We start from the raw sequence: 8,227 nt of genomic DNA, 5'->3' as shown, positions 1-8,227 counted from the left end.
GAGGCCGGGGGCGGGGGGCGGGCGCCCGGGCCTCTCCGCGGGCCTCAGGACGCCGCGGCGGAGAGATTGAGAGAGGCGGAGACTGGGGGGAGGGGGTGTGGAGCAGGAGGCGGGGGCGGGGACTCGGAGCCTGGGCGCAGAGTTGGGGACTGAGGTGACCGACGCTGGGCTGTGGAAGGCGGGCTTGGGGATCCGGCGGGCGGGGCGAGGTCGCTCCGTGCCGCCCACGCCGGATGCACAGCCGGCCTTCTCCGCGCCCACGTACCCACGTGAGAGCCCAGCCGGCGACATTCTTACTCCCACCCCCTTCCCCTCCGAGCGGAGAGCGGAATTTCACAACCACGCACAGGTACACAAAGACCCAGAAGCGCACGGACGGGCACAGGCGTCTAAACTACGCGGACGCCTGCCTGCAGACTCTCGGGCTTCGCGGTGCTGTACTTGTGAATGTTAGGAGCGAGCCCGTAAAAGTTGTTGGAGACTCGGGGTGCACGGCTCCTTTCGCGCGTGCATGTGATTCCCATAGGGTGTGCACTTCAGGCAGGTCTGTGAGCGTGGGGCTCTGCAGGAATCTTTTACATATCCTCGCGCTGTTCCCCAGCCCCAAAAGGAGTTATTTGAAGAGGCCGTTCTCGGAAACCCAGGCGTCCTCCCATCCCTAAGTTCCCGTCGAAGTTTGGCGAACAGGAATGGGCGGGGCTTACTAGAAGCTACCACTTAGACGCGCGGCGATTAGTCGCGTCGGGTTTTGTTAGCGCTTAGGTCAGGCTGGGGTGGGAGGGGTACCCCGCCTTCCTCTACTCGTCGCACCCTATTTGCTGAGGCCCCAGGGACCTGCTCCTGGGGAATTGTGTGGCAAGCCTGGGAGAAAGAAGATACCCTTTCTAGGGATGTCTATTAGGGCACTTTGCCCGCAAGAGTCTAGTGGAAGATGGGCAAGGGCCGGCCGCATCCAACGTGGCTCCCTACAGAGGAGTAGGAGGGAGGAGCTCCTTCGAGGAGCCTAGCCCCTCCCCGCAACCCACCCCCCTCCCCGCTTTGTTTCTCCCAGCCCCATCTGGTTCCCATTACACTCCCGCCCACGCCTGGGAGGGCGGACGGGCGGGGGCTCTGAGCGCCCGGCCCTGTGGCTCTAGGCCCCGAGGAAATGAAGGAGGTTGGGGGAGAGGCGGCGGGAAGCGAGCGGACTGGCCAGAAGCAAGGTTCCCCCTAGTCCGAAACCTCACCCCCGCCCGCCATTCCGCACTTCTGAGTGGGTGGCGTGGGCCAGGGCTGGTTATACATTCCGGCCTGGTGAGGGGACCGTTAGGCCTCCGGTGGGAACCGGAGAGGAGGGGGTGCATCACTGGGGGGAATTTCGGTAGCCAAGATTGTCTTCTCCATGCCATTAAGCCCCAAACACGGGGGTGGGGAGTGATAGAAATGAGCTGAGTCCTCGGTCCCGAAACTGGAGGGTGCGGCTACACGGGGTCCCTTCGGGCTCACTCCCCGGGGGCACTCCCGACCCCTCTTAAGTGTGTGGGCGCCCCTCCCCCCTCTCTTCTCCGGTTATTTTAGAGCCTTGGCTGCCAGCGGCTGGCCCCGGGTTTCCACGTGCCTCCGCCCTCCCTCTGCCCACGCTCCCCGTGACGCACATCCTCCGCCCACGCAGCCTCTGCTCGAGGCGCCCCCCTCCCTCCCACCCGGGCCCCCTTGGGGTGGTGCTGAGCCCCGGGATCCGGAGGGAGACGCTGGCCCGCCCGGGGAAGAGGGCGGAATAGGGCGTGAAGCAAGGGGGCGGTAACCAACTGGGCTCATGGCAATTGGGTCCCGGCCCAGGAAAGAGCACGGTGGAGGAGCCAAATCTGGGGCCTCAGCTCCACGGTACTGGGGCCGGTACTAGGCCAGAGAGGGACGAGGAGCGAAAAATCCCACGCACTGGGCCAGCCCACTCCCCTAGGGGTCAGAAGGAATCTGTTTGGGTGCGGACGTGTATCTGAGAGTGAAACTCCCGAGTGTTTGTATCTTTGTTTCTCAGGGTTGTCGTGAGGTTCAAATGAGAGGGTGTATATGAAAACTTTGTAAATTGTGAAATGTTAATAAGCAGATTTAAGACGCTATTGCCAGTTTGTGCCTCTGTACCCTGAGATTATGTATTTATACGTTTCTTTACATCTAGTTGTGTGTGTCTCTGTCTCTCTTTAGGTTTGTGAGCCCCTCTGTGTGGATTTAAAAATATGTACATTTAAAAAATCATTGACTTGTCAAGCCCCACCAGAGGCCGAGACGCCCCCGCAGCCGGAGCTGCTGAGATGTCTGTTCTTCGCTTCCCTCCCACTCCTACCACCTCCAACTCCCCTCCTACTCCCTTCCGTTGACAACAAGGAATTTCCAGCCTTTAGCAAATGGAGAGAAACAGAGACAAAGAGACCAAGACTATGAGAAACTACGGAAAAACAATAAAGATAAGAGACAGGTGGGGGAGAGGCTGACAAAAAGGGGGTGCGGCAAATTAAAAAGCTTAATTTCTTCTTTTTCTCCTTGAGCCCCGTTTTCCCCAGTGTGGCTCAAGCCCACTTCCCTACCTGACTCACCTGCTCCCTCCCCTCTCCTTCCACGTCGGTGTTCTCAGAGGCTCACAGAGCTGAGCAACGGATCCCATTTAATCAAGGATTAGTTTAATGCTACACTGATCACTTCCAGGAAGGGAAACGATCCTCAGTCCCCATTTTCCAAGAACAGAGGAAAAGATTGTGAAGAAAGTGGGTGGAAGAGGAGTGTAGAAATTGCCAACCAGAGGGATTGTCATTCCTAGGCATGAGTAGATTTTCATCCAGCAGATTGCACTGCTCACTGACCCCCCACCCCAAGTTTTCACCAGACCAAATCCAGCTCATACAGCAAGATCTGGCTCAAATGTCACCTTCCTGGTCCCTCTCCTTCTTGTGCCTCCTCTAGGCAGAATTAATTCCTCCCATCCCTCAGTGGCCCCAAGGCTCTTTGTATACGTTTCAATTATAGTTGCTTGTTCCACCTTTAGCCTGGGGCCTCTCCTAATCGGGTCTCTGGTGGGCCCTCTGAAATGAGTGAGTTGATGATGCTATTTCCAGGCCTGAGCAGCTTTGAAAAGGGCAATTGACACAGATTTTACTCCAGAGGGGGCTGAACCTGGGCAGAACTGTTCAAGTGGAGACAATTGTTTTCTATGTCTCCTTCCTTTAAGCTTAAAGTTTCCAGCGGGTCTCACAAGTCTGGTTCCTTGGCCTTCTAAAATGTCCACTACTCTGGCAAATTAATTCATACCCAGGTGCTAAAGGTAAAACTGAAATCCTTGCTGGTAACAGAAAAATATGAATATAAAGTAATGATCCTCTTTTTTTTTCTCTTTCGTCAACATGTTAGAATTGTAGTCTTCAGAGGAGTACTGTACTTCAGTTTTGTCATCTTGCCAGGGACGCTTCACCTCTCAAAGACAAATAATCCTGACTTCTGCCTTTAAGGAACTCATAGACTAGTGGGGGAGGTAGACACGATTACAATGTAGTGCCATAATAGGGGTACAAACAATGATAGAAGTATAGGGGGCAAGTGATGTCTTCTGCTTGGAGTTGTGAGGGACTGGTTTAAACAGGCATCCAAAGGAGGTGATGATGCAGCCTAGGATTTGAAGTGTAAATAGATTTCCAGGAAGAAGGGACAGTCAAATCAGAGAGAGCAGAATTTAAATTTACGTGGAAGTATGAAACAATGATATGTTTGAGAACCTAGAAATTGTTCTAGGTTCTAGAGCCCAGGGAGGTGTACAAGGCCATTTCATTAAGAATATTAGAGACCAGTGCTTCTCAAACTATAGTAAAGGACCAATTTTTAAAACAATTTCCAGGGACTTCCCTGGTGGCACAGTGGTTAGGAATCCGCCTGCCAGTGCAGAGGACACGGGTTCGATCCCTGGTCCAGGAAGATCCCACATGCCGCGGAGCAACTAAGCTCATGCGCCACAACTACTGAGCCTGCGCTCTAGAGCCCGCGAGCCACAACTACTGAGCTGGAGTGCCACAACTACTGAAGCCCACTCACCTAGAGCCCGTGCTCTCAACAAGAGAAGCCACCCCATGAGAAGCCCAGGAACCGCAACGAAGAGTAGCCCCCACTTGCAGCAACTAGAGAAAAGCCCACGTGCAGCGACAAAGACCCAAGGCAGCCAAAAATTTAAAAAAATTATAAATAAATAAAAATTTATTTTAAAAAACCCCAACAATTTCCAATCACGGTAGAGTCCACTACTCTATAAAATACACTAAAAGTGAATTATTAGAAAAAATGAAATAAAATCTCATTTTTATTAAATTCAATAAATATAAAATTTCTCTGTCAAATTCCTATCAAAGTTTCTAAATGCCTACACTTAATTTCTGAAATTGTTTCATTGCAGATTGGTCACAAACTTTGAGTAGCACTGTTGTCGTTAAAATTTGTTTATGTTTTAGGTCATATAAGGGCAATGGACTTCATCACAGGAGATACCATGGAAAAATAAAGACTTGGTAACATGGGAGTGATGTGGTCAGATATGCATTTAGGAGTAGTGTAGAGGAAGGGTTTTATGGCTGCAAAAACAGCAAGGAGGCCAGCTTGAAGGAAACTAAAGTGGTCCAAGAGAGCAATGGTAAGGTGCTAGACTAAATCACTGGCGTGGGATGGAGAGGAAAGGACAGATTCAAAGGATAGTCAGCAGGTAAAATCAATAGGACTTGATGATTGGCTAAAGGGTTGGGGGAAGAGAAGAGTTTAGGGTGACTCTTGGGCTTCTAGCTTGGGTGATTGAGTGAATGGAATGGAGCATCTTCAAATATTTACCGTCTGCAGTCTTTTTCCTAAATTGAGAAAGTTATGAAAACCAAAATTTTTAATTTCTCATTTGACCACAGAACCTAATCTGACCTGAACTTATTTTGTGGCAGACCACCTAAACTTACATGAGGTTATTTATAGTTTCATTTATCCCACTTTCATTTATACCAATGTGGATCTTCATATCTCTTATTGCAGAAATATTAATTTGTTTATGAGGTGCTGTCCCAGACCCCGTTAGGATTGCTGCCTTATATATTGTATATGTATCATATTACATTTCTAAAATCCAAAATTCTGAAACACATTTACTATCCAGATTTTCCACCCCATTTACTCATCAGTCTTGGCCTGAGTTCTTTTGGCTATTTGCATAAATCAGATCCGCCTGCAGGTAATGAATAATCATTGCATTGTGTGCTATGGAGTCTGAAGATGATTCTCAAAGTGTTTTGAGCAGTGTCCTTATTATTAAAACAAGGCTAAAAGCTTCTTGAGTGTCTACCTGGAAGTGACAGAACTCATTTGGATGATAAGGTGTGATGTGTTTATGGACAACCAGTCTCTTTACTGTACACTTTGTTTACACATTTGAACAGCCAGTGGCAGTCCAGTGGTTAGGACTCAGTGCTTTCACTGCCAGATCCCGGGTTCAGTCCCGGTGGGGGAACTAAGATCCCGCAAGCCACGCAGCACAGCCAAAACCAAAACCAAACCAAACCAAAACAAAACAAAACAGTGGTCAGTGATCCTCTGGAATTAGTTCCCCTGTTCTCTGGACTTTGTTCAAAACCAAAGAGCAAGCTCTGAATGCTGAGAATTTGGGACCTGGTGGAAAATGAAGTGTGTGTATGGGTGTGGGTGTGGGTGTGGCTGTGGGTGGGTGTGTGGGTGTATAAATTATTTTTTAAAACAGTTTTAGACTTGCAGAAAAATTGAGAAGATAGTACAGAGAGTTCCTATGTACCCCACATCCAGTTTCCCCTATTATTATCATATATTAGTATGGTGCATTTGCCACCTTAATGAACCAGTGTTGATACATTATTATTTTTTTTTTTAATTATTTATTTTATTTATTTACTTTTGGCTTCATTGGGTCTTTGTTGCTGCGTGCAGGCTTTCTCTAGTTGCGGCAAGTGGGGGCTACTCTTTGTTGCGGTGCGCAGGCTTCTCATTGCGGTGGCTTCTCTTGTGGAGCACGGGCTCTAGACGTGCGGGCTTCAGTAGCTGTGGCACATAGGCTCAGTAGTTGTGGCTCACGGGCTCTAGAGCGCAGGCTCAGTAGTCTTGGCGCACGGGCTTAGTTCCTCTGTGGCCTGTAGGATCTTCCTGGAGCAGGGCTCGAACCTGTGTCCTCTGCACTGTCAAGCGGATTCTTAACCACTGTGCCACTAGGGAAGTCCCTGATACATTATTATTAACTAAAAGTCTATAGTTTACTCAGATTTCCTTAGTTTTTACCTAATTTTTTTCTGTTCCAGGATCCCATACATGATACCATATTATATTTGGTTTCCATGTCTCCTTAGGCTCCTCTTGGCTGTTAGTGTCTCAGATTTTCCTTGTTTATGATGACCACGAGGCGTACTGGTCAGGTATTTTGTAGGTTGCCTCTCTCTTTTTTTTGGCCGTGCCGCACACGGCTTGCGGGATCTTAGTTCCCCACCCAGGGATTGAACTCCTGTCCTCAAAGGTGGAAGCGCCAAGTCCTAACCACTGGACCGCCAGGGAATTCCCTAGGTTGCCTCTTTATTTGAATTTTTTTAATGTTTATCTCATACTTAGATTAGTTTTAGGGGTTTTGGGGAGGAAAACCACAGAAATACGATTTTCTTCATACAATATCAAGGGTACATAGTAGCAACGAGCTTAATTTTTGTTGATAACTGACCTCTTTAGGTCAGCTAGGGGAGTGTGTGGTGTATGTATATGAGAGACATAGGATGACCACTGCAGCCAGGGGTGGCCTTGACTTTTCTGAGGATGAAATTTCTTCTCTTGCCTATGGCTCAGCCCCATTTTGACTCTTAAAAAAATCCTTTGTTTTGAAAGCTTGAACCTTCCCCAGCAGTTACCTCCTTCCATGACTTCCCCCTTAACTCACTAGCCTCCATTATCTCTAGTATTCCTAACCACCACTATCAGATCCTCTAAAAAATAAGATGCTTCAATTTCGACTAACATTTACTGAACACCTGCTATGTGCTAGGCATTCTGCTAGGCCCTCACTGTGTAAATCATTTAATGGGAAGCGCCTGATGCACAGAAAGAACCCAGGCTTTGGGGTAAGACTTGGGTTGGAACCACAGCCCAGCCCAACGAATTATGCAATCTTAGGCAGGTTCCTTTGCCTGTCTTAGCCTTGGCTTCTTCATAAATGAAGCTATTTATCTCACAGGATGTTGTGAGGAATAAAAAAGTTTCTCTTAATATTCACATGCATTTTGCTTCCAACAAAAACTACCCTATGACCACATTTTAAAATTAATTTATTTTGTCTGTGTTGGGTCTTCGTTGCTGCGGGGGCTTTCTCTAATTGCGGCAAGCGGGGGCTACTCTTTTTTTTTTTTAAAGAAACTGCTTTTTATTTATTTATTTGTTTATTTATTTATTTATTTTTGGCTGTGTTGGGTCTTCGTTTCTGTGCAAGGGCTTTCTCTAGTTGCAGCAAGCGGGGGCCACTCTTCATCGCGGTACGAGGGCCTTTCACTGTCGCGGCCGCTCTTGTTGCGGGGCACAGCTCCAGACGCGCAGGCTCAGTAGTTGTGGCTCACGGGCCTAGTTGCTCCGCGGCATGTGGGATCTTCCAAGAGCAGGGCTCAAACCTGTGTTCCCTGCATTGGCGGGCAGATTCTCAACCACTGCGCCACCAGGGAAGCCCCGTATGACCACATTTTTAAACGTTAATGTTTATTCCTTATAAAACTGTCAACACAACTTTCTGTCACTTCCCTTCTAAATCATTTAGGATTTTGGAGGACACAATGTCTTAAGTTTCCCACAGTGACAAGATCGTGGTGAAAAGAAAGAAAGGAAACAGAGGGAACCTGAGCCAATTTCGATGGAAATATCAAGTTTGGTAAAAAAGAGTTAACTCCGGGGCTTCCCTGGTGGCGCAGTGGTTGAGAGTCCGTCTGCCGATGCAGGGGATAGGGATTCGTGCCCCGATCCAAGCAGATGACGTGCCGCGGAGCGGCTGGGCTCGTGAGGCATGGCCACTAAGCCTGCGCGTCCGGAGCCTGTGCTCCGCAATGGGAGAGGCCACAACAGTGAGAGGCCCGCGTACCGAAAAAATTTGATTTTCTATTGGTTAAGCTTACCATCAATCGCGCCAGTTGTAAATAAACTGGAGACGGAAGCATGTTGTTAAGGGGTGGGATCTTCCTGTCGCCAT

At 48.9% G+C, this 8,227-nt stretch overlaps 1 long non-coding RNA gene across 1 annotated transcript; it reads left to right on the top strand.

Moving 5' to 3' along the window:
• The first annotated feature begins 63 nt into the window (after nucleotides 1-63).
• On the top strand, nucleotides 64-2,513 carry LOC117203931 (uncharacterized). Its single transcript, XR_004486888.2, has 2 exons — nucleotides 64-349; nucleotides 2,185-2,513. It is a non-coding gene; the product is annotated as an uncharacterized LOC117203931 (long non-coding RNA).
• The last annotated feature ends 5,714 nt before the right edge of the window (nucleotides 2,514-8,227 follow it).

This window comes from Orcinus orca, chromosome 11, assembly GCF_937001465.1.
Source record: "Orcinus orca chromosome 11, mOrcOrc1.1, whole genome shotgun sequence".
Taxonomy (NCBI): domain Eukaryota; kingdom Metazoa; phylum Chordata; class Mammalia; order Artiodactyla; family Delphinidae; genus Orcinus; species Orcinus orca.
Note: the sequence above shows the minus strand (reverse complement) of the source record. Positions and strands in the feature narration are given on the sequence as shown.